Source organism: Aquarana catesbeiana, linkage group LG03 (genome assembly GCF_042186555.1).
Source record: "Aquarana catesbeiana isolate 2022-GZ linkage group LG03, ASM4218655v1, whole genome shotgun sequence".
Taxonomy (NCBI): Eukaryota; Metazoa; Chordata; class Amphibia; order Anura; family Ranidae; genus Aquarana; species Aquarana catesbeiana.
In genome coordinates this window covers 11,392,528-11,407,054 of record NC_133326.1, presented here as the reverse complement: position 1 = coordinate 11,407,054, position 14,527 = coordinate 11,392,528, and the positions used below count along the sequence as shown (strand labels likewise).

At 45.5% G+C, this 14,527-nt stretch overlaps 1 protein-coding gene across 1 annotated transcript in view; it reads left to right on the top strand.

Annotated features, from left to right (window-relative positions):
* The first annotated feature begins 475 nt into the window (after nucleotides 1–475).
* Nucleotides 476–14,527, top strand: part of NOX5 (NADPH oxidase 5) — an 89,633-nt gene continuing 75,581 nt past the window's right edge. The window contains exon 1 of the mRNA XM_073618268.1: nucleotides 476–579. The gene's annotated coding sequence lies outside the window, so the exon portion shown is untranslated. The remainder of the gene's footprint in view (nucleotides 580–14,527) is intronic.

The following is a 14,527-nucleotide window of genomic DNA, read 5'->3' as shown; positions in this document are numbered from 1 at the left end:
CAGAAAAGGCCTGGTCTGCAAGTGGATAATGTGCCCGGGGGATTGTTGCGTTGTGGTGTAGTGCATTTGCAAAATGCTGCGCTGGGTATAAATGGAGCAGATTGGTGGTATGGAGCACAGAGGACACAATGGATATTATCTCATCTATGTATTGGGCAGCTCTACTCTGCTCCGCAGCCCAATGCGTTGTGGTGTGATTGGGCCTCTAGTGTACTCCTCCATAGCTTCAGATGATGCTTTCATGTTTGAGCTTCTGATTGTTATTTGTTGGATTGTTTTTTTTAATACTCTTTGTTTATTTTATTGCTTTTCAATTTTATTTGCTTAGTTCAGAAGTTGGGAATGTTTTGCAAAATTTTACCTCCCATCAGGGATCTGATCTCTGTCCTTTGTCATTCTTTTTCTTCCTCTCTCACAGCTGATTTTCCTTTTACTCCTGAAGAGCATTATATACATTGTAGTTCTATACATTATAGACACTCGTGGCTGTGATTGGATGGATGTCTCCAATAAAGGATGAATCCGGACACTTCTCAGCATCTACAAGGAAGCAGCTGGACCTGACGGGTCCCGGAGAAGGTAACGATCTCACACTCTGATTATCGTATTGCTGGGTAGAATATTTTAAAGATTGTCACTTTTACCCATTGAAGTATACCGGCATTATCTGCCTTGTGCTAGTACCGGAATATTATACGCTCTGTGTTCGGGGTTAGTACATTGTATCTGCTGCATACAACATATCAAGAGCTGAGGATATTTATTTGTATTTATTATTTGTTAATCACAGATATTTATATACAACCAGCCATAACATTCTGACCATCTCTTGTATCATGTCTGCAGTCTCTGACCATCTCTTGTATCATGTCTGCAGTCTCTGACCATCTCTTGTATCATGTCTGCAGTCTCTGACCATCTCTTGTATCATGTCTGCAGTCTCTGACCATCTCTTGTATCATGTCTGCAGTTTCTGACCATCTCCTGTATCATGTATTCGGTCTCTGACCATCTCTTGTATCATGTCTGCAGTCTCTGACCATCTCTTGTATCATGTCTGCAGTCTCTGATCATCTCTTTTATCATGTCTGCAGTCTCTGACCATCTCCTGTATCATGTCTGCAGTCTCTGATCATCTCTTGTATCATGTCTGCAGTTTCTGACCATCTCTTGTATCATGTATTCGGTCTCTGACCATCTCTTGTATCATGTCTGCAGTCTCTGATCATCTCTTGTATCATGTCTGCAGTTTCTGACCATCTCCTGTATCATGTATTCGGTCTCTGACCATCTCTTGTATCATGTCTGCAGTCTCTGACCATCTCTTGTATCATGTCTGCAGTCTCTGCCCATCTCTTGTATCATGTCTGCAGTTTCTGACCATCTCCTGTATCATGTATTCGGTCTCTGACCATCTCTTGTATCATGTCTGCAGTCTCTGACCATCTCTTGTATCATGTCTGCAGTCTCTGCCCATCTCTTGTATCATGTCTGCAGTTTCTGACCATCTCCTGTATCATGTATTCGGTCTCTGACCATCTCTTGTATCATGTCTGCAGTCTCTGACCATCTCTTGTATCATGTCTGCAGTCTCTGATCATCTCTTGTATCATGTCTGCAGTCTCTGACCATCTCCTGTATCATGTCTGCAGTCTCTGATCATCTCTTGTATCATGTCTGCAGTTTCTGACCATCTCCTGTATCATGTATTCGGTCTCTGACCATCTCTTGTATCATGTCTGCAGTCTCTGACCATCTCTTGTATCATGTCTGCAGTCTCTGCCCATCTCTTGTATCATGTCTGCAGTTTCTGACCATCTCCTGTATCATGTATTCGGTCTCTGACCATCTCTTGTATCATGTTTGCAGTCTCTGACAATCTCCTGTACCATGTCTGCAGTCTCTGACCATCTCTTGTATCATGTCTGCAGTCTCTGACCATCTCTTGTATCATGTCTGCAGTCTCTGACCATCTCTTGTATCATGTCTGCTGTCTCTGACCATCTCCTGTACTATGTCTGAAGTCTCTGCACATCTCCTGTATCATGTCTGCAGTCTCTGACCATCTCTTACATCATGCTGTTCTTGACTATATCCTGTTGTGTGTCTGTGGCCTATGAAAGTGAATAATCACTGAATTTTAGGCACCAGTTGTGATGTTGGGGGACGCACATGAAGGCCTCTATATTATTAAGAAATTTGACCACCCCTGCTGTAAGTCCTGTAGTCTGTGAGGTGAGGCCTCTATAGGTCGGACTTGTTTCATTTAATGTTTTCATTTTTTATGCTGCTGTTATCAAAGGAGAGGTTGGGGGTGGGTGATTGAGATTAAAAAGTGGTCTTTGCAGTTCATATTAGTTCAAAGCATGGGGACCCCATCGCTTTTTTCTTCTAATATAAAGGAGTGCGGTCTATCTACAACAACTTCATCATTCATTTATTCTCCCAATTTAGATACAAAATAGCATTTAGTGGAGTTTTCCTTTAGCAATGTTGTATAAGATAAACCACTTGGAAGTCAGCCAGAGATCTGATCCTTTTTGGGGACTCGCTCTGCTGCAACACGTTTTTGAAAATAGCTCAGGTGATCCTTGCTTTGCGCACTGGTCCAAACCATTTGGTGGAGGGGGGATTATGAGGGGGGGGGTTTGTTTTTCAAGGGTTGGGCTTGGCCCCTTAGTTCCAGTGAAGGGAACCCTTAAGGCGTCAGCATACCAAGATATTTTGGACAATTTCATGCTCCCAACTTCGTGGGAACAGTTTGGGGACGGCCCCTTCCTGTTCCAACATGACTGCCCACCAGTGCACAAAGCAAGGTCCATAAAATACATGGATGAGCGAGTTTGGGGTGGAGGAACTTGACTGGCCTGCACAGAGTCCTGACCTCAACCTGATAAAACACCTTTGGGATGAATTAGAGTGGAGACTGCGAGCCAGGCCTTCTCGTCCAACATCAGTGCCTGACCTCACAAATGCGCTTCTGTAAGAATGGTCAAACATTCCCATAGACACACCCCTAAACCTTGTGGACGGCCTTCCCAGAAGAGTTGAAGCTGTTATAGCTGCAAAGGGCGGGCCAACTCAATATTGAATCCTACGGACTAAGACGCCATTAAAAATCATGTGTGTGTAAAGGCAGGCGTCCCAATACTTTTGGTAATATTGTGTATATATCGGGGTGTAGGCACCTGGTCACATTTCTGCTATTTGTGGATACTGATGTAAAGGGGTGACCCCATCTTAGACTGGGCTGCTTCAAGATTTTGCATACTTTTAAAGGGTGTCATGAATAAAGAAAGGTTGAGAAACACTTTTTTTTAGGGACAGGGTCTCTTTAACCACTTGCCGACCGATGCACGCCGATATACGTCGGCACAATGGCAGCGGTGGGCAAAAGTACGTCCCCTTTAAGTGGCGGTGATAGCTGGCGCACGCACGCGCCCCCCCACGTACAGCGTGACCGTGCCCGCAGGACCGGCGGACTCGATGTCCCCCGGTCTCCCGGCGATCGTGTTACGGAGCCTCAGAACGGGGAATTGCTTATGTAAAGAAGGCATTTCCCCGTTCTGCCTAGTGTCATGACTGGGATCACCGCTCTCTGTCATCAGGAGCAGTGATCGCTGTCATGTGATTAGTAGCCCATACCCCCTACAGTTAGAATCCCTCCCTAGGACACACTTAACCCCTTCATCGCCCCCTAGTGGTTAACCCCTTCACTGCCAGGGTCATTTACACAGTAATCAGTGCATTTTTATAGCACTGATCGCTGTATAAATGACAATGGTCCCAAAATAGTTTCAAAAGTGTCCGATGTGTCCGCCATAATGTCGCAGTCCCCATCAAAATTGCAAATCGCCGCCATCACTAATAAAAAAAAAAAAAAATAATAATAAAAATGCCATAAAACTATCCCCTATTTTGTAGACGCTATAACTTTTGCGCAAACCAATCAATATACGATTATTGAGATTTTTTTTTAACCAAAAATATGTAGAAGAATACGTATCGGCCTAAACTGAGGAAAAAAACAGTTTTTTATATATTTTGGGGGGAAAATTTATTATAGCAAAAAGTAAAAAAATATTGCTTTTTTTTTTTCAAAATTGTCGCTCTTTTTTTGTTTATAGCGCAAAAAATAAAAACCGCAGAGGTGATCAAATACCACCAAAAGAAAGCTGTATTTGTGGGGAAAAAAAGGACGTCAATTTTGTTTGGGTGCAACGTCGCACGACCGCGCAATTGTCAGTTAAAGCGACACAGTGCCGAATCGCAAAAATTGCTCTGGTCAGGAAGGGGGGTAAAATCTTCCGGGGCTGAAGTGGTTAAGATCAAAAAGGTACTGGACAGTAACAAGCGTGGCATAGTCATAAAACAGCAATGCTCGTCCTCTGAGCGCTCTGGGCTGGAGGTGTAATTACGGCACATAGGATGAGATGGTGACATCACCGCGGATAACAGCTGTCCCTGTTGGCGCACACATGACCCCCTTCATTGTCTCATCGTCACCCCCCCCCCCCCCTCTGTGCACTGTCACTGACAGCAGACGCTTCCCATAGAACAACACAGGTGCCGATGACTTCTTCCCAGCAGGAGCCTCCCAGCCTGAGGAAGCATTAAAGATTAATAAGAATGTTCATCCATTGAAAGAATTACAGGGCTGGTAATGGATTTGGTATTGATAAAGGTGTCCTGAATTTGTCATCTTAATTAAATGTTCTCTCACGTCCTTCATAGCAGATACCTAATCCCACTTCCTTCTCATGATCCCTACATACATTAGTGAGGCCGATGATTACAGACAATCATACCTATTTCCTGTACCGGATCGGTGAGAACAAGCTGGGGCCTCCATTACAAAGTGTAAGTTAGTGTCTAGTGAGATGGCTTTCAGAAATGCATATATATACAGTATTTGCCAAAAGTGAGTACACCCCTCAGATTTTTGTAAATCTTGTCTTCTATCTTTTCATGTGACAACACTGAAGAAATGACACTTTGCTACAATGTAAAGTAGTGAGTGTACAGCTTGTATAACAGTGTAAATTTGCTGTCCCCTCAAAATAACTCAACACACAGCCATTAATGTCTAAACCACTGGCAACAAAAGTGAGTACACCCCTAAGTGAAAATGTCCAAATTGGGCCCGAAGTGTCCATATTTTGGTGGCCACCATTATTTTCCAGCACTGCCTTAACCCTCTTGGGCATGGAGTTCACCAGAGCTTCACAGGTTGCCACTGGAGTCCTCTTCCCCTCCTCCATGACAACATCACGGAGCTGGTGGATATTAGAGACCTTGCGCTCCTCCACCTTCTGTTTGAGGATGTCCCACAGATGATCAATAGGGTTTAGGTCTGGAGATATGCTTGGCCAGTCCATCACCTTTACCCTCAGCTTCTTTAGCAAGGCAGTGGTCGTCTTGGAGGTGTGTTTGGGGTCGTTATTATGTTGGATCACTGCCCTGCGGCCCAGTCTCTGAAGGGAGGGGATCATGCTCTGCTTCAGTATCTCACAATACATGTTGGCATTCATGGTTCCCTCAATGATCTGTAGCTCCCCAGTGCCAGCAGCACTCATGCAGCCCCAGACCATGACACTCCCACCACCATGCTTTACTATGGGCAAGACACACTTGTCTTTGTACTCCTCACCTGGTTGCCGCCACACACGCTTCTCACCATCTGAACCATACTATAGGATTAAGGTCTGGAGACTGGCTAGGCCACTCCATGACCTTGATATGCTTCTTCTTGAGTCACTCCTTTGTTGCCTTGGTGGTATGTTTTGGGTCATTGTCATGCTCAGAGGTCAGACATTTCTTGTAGTTGGTGACCAGGTTTGCACACATCTCAGGAGGGATTTTAGTCCACTCTTCTTTATGCCGCGTACACACGGTCGGACTTTTCGTCTACAAAAGTCCAACGGACGCCGACGGACTAAAGCTGGCTGGTAATCCGTTCGTGTGTGGGCTTCTCCGGACTTTCAGCAGACTTTTTCAGCCTCAAATCCGACGGACTTTAGATTTGAAACATGCTTCAAATCTTTACGTCGTAACTACGACGGACCCGAAATCCGCTCGTCTGTGTGCTAGTCCGACGGACAAAAACCCATGCTAGGGCAGCTATTGGCTACTGGCTATGAACTTCCTTATTTTAGTCCGGTGTACGTCATCACGTACGAATCCGTTGGACTTTTGTGTGGTCGTGTGTAGGCAAGTCCGTTCGTTAGAAAGTCTGCTGCAAGTCCGCCGAAAGTCCGCCGGAAGTCTGTCGGACAGGCTGTCGGACTTTTGTAGACGAAAAGTCCGACCGTGTGTACGCGGCATTACAGATCTTCTCTAAATCCTTAAGGATTCCTGGCTGTCGCTTAGCAACTCGAAGTTTCAGCCCCCTCTATAAATTTTCTATAGGATTAAGGTCTGGAGACTGGCTAGGCCACTTCATGTCATTTTTTTTTTTTTTTAACAGAAGATTTTATTGAATAAATCAGCATTACAATACAATAAATTAGTACAGTCAATGCGATGAGAAAAGTGACAACAGGATCTGCCTTCAATCAAAAGCCACTATTTAGCAGACATGTCAGTTATGCAAACGTCAGAAATTACACCTAGCAATACTTCTTATGGCATTAAAGCGTAATAACCTCTTCAGGTGGAATAAAGTAGGCAACCAATATGCAGTCAAACCTAGTAGGCATGGCGGGGGGGGTGGGACGGGGGAAGGGGGGGGGGGGAGGGGATCGAGGGAGGGGGAGGGAAGGGGATGAGGGGGGGGGGCCGAGCATCAGAAAAATGAACATGAGATGTAGGATGTCCTCTAAAATGTTTCACTTCTTGGTTATGGGGATGGGGGTTCAGAATCCCCGGAGGCATCAACCCAAGAGGACCAGATTTTATCAAACTTTCCTGGGCATTGTCTACTTTCATATGTCAGTCTATAACCACTTGAGCCCCGGACCATTATGCTGCCTAAGGACCAGAGGTCTTTTTCCAATTTGGCACTGCGTCGCTTTAACTGCTAATTGCGCGGTCATGCAATGCTGTACCCAAACGAAATTTGCGTCCTTTTCTTCCCACAAATAGAGCTTTCTTTTGATGGTATTTGATCACCTCTGCGGTTTTTATTTTTTGCGCTATAAACGGAAAAAGACCGAAAATTTTGAAAAAAAATGATATTTTCTACTTTTTGTTATAAAAAAAATCCAATAAACTCAATTTTAGTCATACATTTTTGCCAAAATGTATTCGGCCACATGTCTTTGGTAAAAAAAATGTCAATAAGCGTATATTTATTGGTTTACGCAAAAGTTATAGCGTCTACAAACTAGGGTACATTTTCTGTAATTTACACAGCTTTTAGTTTATGACTGCCTATGTCATTTCTTGAGGTGCTAAAATGGCAGGGCAGTACAAAACCCCCCCAAGTGACCCCATTTTGGAAAGTAGACACCCCAAGGAAATTGCTGAGAGGCATGTTGAACCCATTGAATATTTATTTTTTTTTGTCCCAAGTGATTGAATAATGACAAAAAAAAAAAAAAAAAAAAATATTTACAAAAAGTTGTCACTAAATGATATATTGCTCACACAGGCCATGGGCCTATGTGGAATTGCACCCCAAAATACATTCAGCTGCTTCTCCTGAGTACAGGGATACCACATGTGTGGGACTTTTTGGGAGCCTAGCCGCGTACGGGGCCCCAAAAACCAATCACCACCTTCAGGATTTCTAAGGGTGTAAATTTTTGATTTTACTCCTCACTACCTATCACAGTTTCGGAGGCCATGGAATGCCCAGGTGGCACAAAACCCCCCAAAATGACCCCATTTTGGAAAGTAGACACCCCAAGCTATTTGCTGAGAGGCATATTGAGTCCATGGAATATTTTATATTTTGACACAAGTTGTGGGAAAGTGACACTTTTTTTTTTTTTTTTTTTTTTTGCATAAAGTTGTCACTAAATGATATATTGCTCACACAGGCCATGGGCATATGTGGAATTGCACCCCAAAATACATTTAGCTGCTTCTCCTGAGTATGGGGATACCACATGTGTGGGACTTTTTGGGAGCCTAGCCGCGTACGGGACCCCGAAAACCAATCACCGCCTTCAGGATTTCTAAGGGTGAAAATTTTTGATTTCACTCTTCACTGCCTATCACAGTTTCGGAGGCCATGGAATGCCCAGGTGGCACAAAACCCCCCCAAATGACCCCATTTTGGAAAGTAGACACCCCAAGCTATTTGCTGAGAGGCATGGTGAGTATTTTGCAGCTCTCATTTGTTTTTGAAAATGAAGAAAGACAAGAAAAAACATTTTTTTTTTTCTTTTTTCAATTTTCAAAACTTTGTGACAAAAAGTGAGGTCTGCAAAATACTCACTATACCTCTCAGAAAATAGCTTGGGGTGTCTACTTTCCAAAATGGGGTCATTTGGGGGGGTTTTGTGCCACCTGGGCTTTCCATGGCCTCCGAAACTGTGATAGGCAGTGAAGAGTGAAATCAAAAATTTACGCCCTTAGAAAGCCTGAAGGCGGCGATTGGTTTTCGGGGTCCCGTACGCGGCTAGGCTCCCAAAAAGTCTCACACATGTGGTATCCCCGTACTCAGGAGAAGCAGCAGAATGTATTTTGGGGTGTAATTTCACATATTCCCATGGCATGTTTGAGCAATATAACATTTAGTGACAACTTTGTGCAAAAAAAAAAAAAAAAAAATGTGTCTCTTTCCCGCAACTTGTGTCGCAATATAAAATATTCCATGGACTCGACATGCCTCTCAGCAAATAGCTTGGGGTGTCTACTTTCCAAAATGGGGTCATTTGGGGGGGTTTTGAACTGTCCTGGCATTTTATGCACAACATTTAGAAGCTTATGTCACACATCACCCACTCTTCTAACCACTTGAAGACAAAGCCCTTTCTGACACTTATTGTTTACATGAAAAAGTTTTTTTTTTTTTTGCAAAAAAATTACTTTGAACCCCCAAACATTATATATTTTTTTAAAGCAAATGCCCTACAGATTAAAATGGTGGGTGTTTCATTTTTTTTTTTCACACAGTATTTGCGCAGCGATTTTTCAAACGCATTTTTTGGGGAAAAAACACACTTTTTTAAATTTTAATGCACTAAAACACACTATATTGCCCAAATGTTTGATGAAATAAAAAAGATGATCTTAGGCCGAGTACATGGATACCAAACATGACATGCTTTAAAATTGCGCACAAACGTGCAGTGGCAACAAAATAAATACATTTTTAAAAGCCTTTAAAAGCCTTTACAGGTTACCACTTTAGATCTACAGAGGAGGTCTACTGCAAAAATTACTGCCCTCGATCTGACCTTCGCGGTGATACCTCACATGCATGGTGCAATTGCTGTTTACGTTTGACGACAGACCGCCGATTGCGTTCGCCTTAGCGCGAGAGCAGGGGGCGACAGGGGTGCTTTTTTTTTTTTTTTTTTTTTTTCTTTATTATTTTTCTGCTTTTTTTATCTTATTTTTAAACTGTTCCTTTCATATTTTTTTTTTTTAATCATTTTTATTGTTATCTCGGGGAATGTAAATATCCCCTATGATAGCAATAGGTAGTGACAGGTACTCTTTTTTGAAAAAATTGGGGTCTATTAGACCCTAGATCTCTCCTCTGCCCTCAAAGCATCTGACCACACCAAGATCGGTGTGATAAAATGCTTCCCCAATTTCCCAATGGCGCTATTTACATCCGGCGAAATCTAAGTCATAAAATGCTCGTAGCTTCCGGTTTCTTAGGCCATAGAGATGTTTGGAGCCACTCTGGTCTCTGATCAGCTCTATGGTCAGCTGGCTGAATCACCGGCTGCATTCTCAGGTTCCCTGTTGAGACAGGAGAGCCAGAGAAAAACACGGAAGACGGTGGGGGGGGGGGGGCATTCCCTCCCACGGCTTGTAAAAGCAGTCTAGAGGCTAATTAGCCGCTAGGATTGCTTTTACATGAAAGCCGACCGCTGGCTGAAAAGAATGATACCAAGATGATACCTAAACCTGCAGGCATCATTCTGGTATAACCACTCAAAGTCGTGAATGGCGTACCTGAAGACAAAAAAATGGTTAACAATAAAGCACAGTAAACGGTAAAGTATAAAAAATTGCATACCTGAAAAAGCAAACATGATAAAACATAATAACAATAAAACATTGCAGAATAGAATACAGTAAAAAAGAGCAGAACAATAGAGGGAGAATAGAGAGAGAGAGAACAATAAAACGACAACTATTTTTTTTTATTTTATATATATATTTTTTTTTTGACACTTTTTTTGTAACTAACTTTTGTAACTGTAACCGGTTCCAGGTTCGGGTCTCTCAAAATGCGATGGCATCTTGGGAGACCCTGTGAAAGTGTGTCCTAGTCTGTGCAATGCTGTACCCTACGCTAATACTCAACTAGTGAATGGTAGCGTTCAAAACATTCACCAATGCAAAGACCAGGATTGTCAGGACAGGAGGGACAATAATAGCGGGTGTCACGCCTATATCCGCGCTTGCTGCAGACACTACCTCTTTTTTGGGGGGGTTCGCTGGGTAGGGGTACTCGGGAGGACATAAAGAAAATGCCTCTCATGCAGCTGACTGCATTTGATTGGGGATGTGAATGGGGGAAGTACGGGCGCTGCAGAAGTGGTGGGTTCCCAATTAGGATTGGCGAATGCAGCAGGAAGGGCACTATGGGCACGACGGGCCTGTGTTTGTCTTCTTGGTGGCAGCGGGACACTACTTGTGCTTGTCACCTCACCAGCTTGAACTGCACTTATGGGACTCACCACGTCACCAAGTGTTACTGCAGTGCTGGTTTGACTACGACCGGGGTGTACTAGGCCGCTGGTGCTTGCCAGTTCACCAAAACGCTACCAAAAAAACTGTTAGCGATCGCAGGGATCAAGGCCTGACTCTGCGAACGCTGCAGTTATGTGTTTAGTGTTTTGTAAGTGTCAGTGATCGATCGATACTGCACTTGGGTGGGCTGGGCTGGGCCGGGCGGAGGGGCAAAACACAGGTGCTAGCAGGTATCTGGGCTGATCCCGCTAACACTGCGTTTTTGGGAACCCTAAACTGCTGGGGACGCTAGTATAGATCTGATCGGATCAGATATTGATCCGTTCAGATACTATACCACTAAGGGAGGTGTATGCTGCGTGCGTGGGTGTTAGCGGTACTGGCGCTAACCTGACGCTGCCTGGGGCTGGTGCTTGCCAGTTCACCAAAACGCTACCAAAAAAACTGTTAGCGATCGCAGGGATCAGGCCTGACTCTGCGAACGCTGCAGTTATGCGTTTAGTGTTTTGTAAGGGACAGTGATCGATCGATACTGCACTTGGGTGGGCCGGGCCGGGCGGAGGGGCAAAACGCAGGTGCTAGCAGGTATCTGGGCTGATCCCGCTAACACTGCGTTTTTGGGAACCCTAAACTGCTGGGGACGCTAGTATAGATCTGATCGGATCAGATATTGATCCGATCAGATACTATACCACTAAGGGAGGTGTACGGTGCGTGCGTGGGTGTTAGCGCTACTGGCGCTAACCTGACGCTGCCTGGTGCTTGCTTGCCAGTTCACCAAAATGCTACCAAAAAAACTGTTAGCGATCGCAGGGATCAGGCCTGACTCTGCGAACGCTGCAGTTATGCGTTTAGTGTTTTGTAAGTGACAGCGATCGATCGATACTGCACTTGGGTGGGCCGGGCGGAGGGGCAAAACGCAGGTGCTAGCGGGTATCTGGGCTGATCCCGCTAACACTGCGTTTTTGGGAACCCTAAACTGCTGGGGACGCTAGTATAGATCTGATCGGATCAGATATTGATCCGATCAGATACTATACCACTAAGGGAGGCGTATGCTGCGTGCGTGGGTGTTAGCGGTACTGGCGCTAATCTGACGCTGCCTGGGGCGGCGCATATCACCGCCGGGCGATCAGGGGGCTAAACCTTTATTCGGTAATAAACGGCGGGTGCCCTGACACTATAAAAAATAAACGAACTAACCAGCGTCAACCGTAACGTTTATACGGTGATCAGTGGTGAAAGGGTTAACTAGGGGGCAATCAAGGGGTTAAAACATTTATTAGATAGTATATGGGGGTCCCTGACACTATAAAACGCTGACGGCGAACCTAAATATTTACGTCCCTAACTAGCGTCACCAGTGACACTAATACAGCAATCAGAAAAATGATCGCTTAGCAACACTGGTGACAGGGGGTGATCAAGGGGTTAAAACTTTATTAGGGGGGGTTAGGGGGGTACCCTAGACCTAAAGGGGGGTAATACTAACTGTCCCAACACTGTAACTGTCACAAACTGACACTATGCAGTAATCAGAAAAAAAAAAAACCTGCTGGTGTCAGTTTGTGACGGGGGGGGGGGGGGGTGATTGGGGGGTGATGGGGGGGGGTTCGGGGTGTTTTGTATGCCTGGCATGTTCTACTGTGTGTGTAGTGTGTTGTGCACTTACATTGATGTCTTCTCCCCTCGGCGCTGGAACGGAATACCGAGCTGAGGGGAGATGACATCATTTCCTTTGCTGCTGTTTAGCATACAGCAGCAAAGGAATGTTCCCATTGGCCGGCGGCGATCGCGAGGGGGGGGCCACGAACGGATGGCCTCCCCCTCATCTCGGATCGCCGGGGAACAGAACGGGACCGCCTCGGGCGGCGGGGGGGGGTCCGATCGGACCCCCCACCCGCGGAAGGCAAATCACGTACATGTACGTGATTTTGCCTGCCCGTGCCGCTTTGCCGACGTAAATCGGCGTTAGGCGGTCCTTAAGTGGATAAAGAGGAAGTGCCATATTCACCGACCTTCTCCACGAGGCCAGAGTAGGAGGCTCCACTAGTTTCCATCGCAATAAGATTTCACGCCTGGCATAGTATAGTGCAAAGGTTAGACACAATTTACTATATCTATCTCCCTCCACTTCCTCCAAATGACTAAGCAGTAGTACCTGAGGATCAACCGGCAAGTGTGAGCCTATGACCCTGCTCAATGTGGAGGCCACTGCTGACCAGAAGGGGTGAAGTTTGGGACAGGACCAGACCATGTGCCAGAAAGTACCCTCCTCCTGCCTACATCTCTGACAGTTGGGATCTCTTTGATGGTAAATGCGCGCCAGTCTCTGTGGGGTGAAATACGCTCTGTGTAGGAACTTAAATTGTATGAACCTATCTTTTGCAGCTATCATGGAGGGAATGTAGGAGATTAAACACTCCTTCCACTCCTCCTCGTTCAAAGAGGGAATATCGACCCTCCACTTTTCCCAGGTTTTGGTTAATTTGGCATCATACTCCACTGTAAGGTAAAGATATAATGTTGAGAGGGGCTTCCCCATCACGCTGGAAGTCAAGAGCCGTTCAATGGAGTCCGGTTCCAGAATGAGGGGGGCAGGGAACTGAGCTTCAAAGGCGTGTTTCAGCTGCCAGTACCTAAATTGGAAGGAGAGCGGAATAGCGAAAGATTGCCTCAGGGCTTGGAAAGACATAAGTCTACCCTCTTTGACTATATGTTTTAATGTGAGAATTCCCTTTTTTGCCCAAAGCGAGGGATCCGGTATGCTGTAAAAGTGGGGGAGCATAGGGTTACCCCATAGGGGCATATGGGGTGAGATGAAATTGGGCTTCCCATATATTTTCCTAGCCTCCTGCCATACCTTCACGGTAGTTCGCATCAGTGTTGTCATGGTCAGGCTGGCTCTAAGTCCACGGAACGGGAGATTGCTCAGGGCCGCATAGGAACCCAAAATAGCTGCCTCCAGAGTGACCGCCGGATTCTGTATGGGCTGGGAGAACCACCACCGAATCGTGACCAGAACAGCTGCCCAATAGTAGATTTGAAAGTTCGGTAGGGCCAATCCCCCCCCCGAGAGCGGGAGATATAAAATCTGCTTGGCCACCCTAGGTGGCCTCCCGGCCCAGACAAAATGTATCAGCAGACTCTCCAACCTTCGAAAGAAAGTCCCAGGTATGTGTATAGGTGTATTACGGAAGAAGTAGAGATACTTGGGAACAAAGATCATTTTTAGCAGATTAAATCTGCCAACAGGTGTCAGTGGAAGGGAACGCCAAGCAGCACATCTAGCCGTAAGCTGTGTCATGAGTGGTCGCAAATTGTTATCCATGTAGTCTTGGACTTTGCCGCTAACCTGGATCCCCAAATATTTGAAGTCGTCTACCCATTTGAGCTGTGGGTGTGGCACCCTAGGGGTCGAGGGGTGGAGCGGGAAAAGAACCGACTTGTCCCAGTTAATGCGTATCCCCGAGTACCCACCAAATCGGTTAATCAGGTCCAGTGCAGTCTGTAAAGAGGACGACGCATCCGCTAAATAGAGCAGAGCATCGTCCGCGTATAATGATAATTTCTCCTCAATTGGGCCTACCTGGAGACCCTTCACACCCGGATCTTTCCTCAGCAATATAGCCAGGGGCTCCATTGCCAGAGCAAATAGACCCGGGGAGAGAGGACACCCCTGTCGCGTGCCACGAAAGAGTCTAAA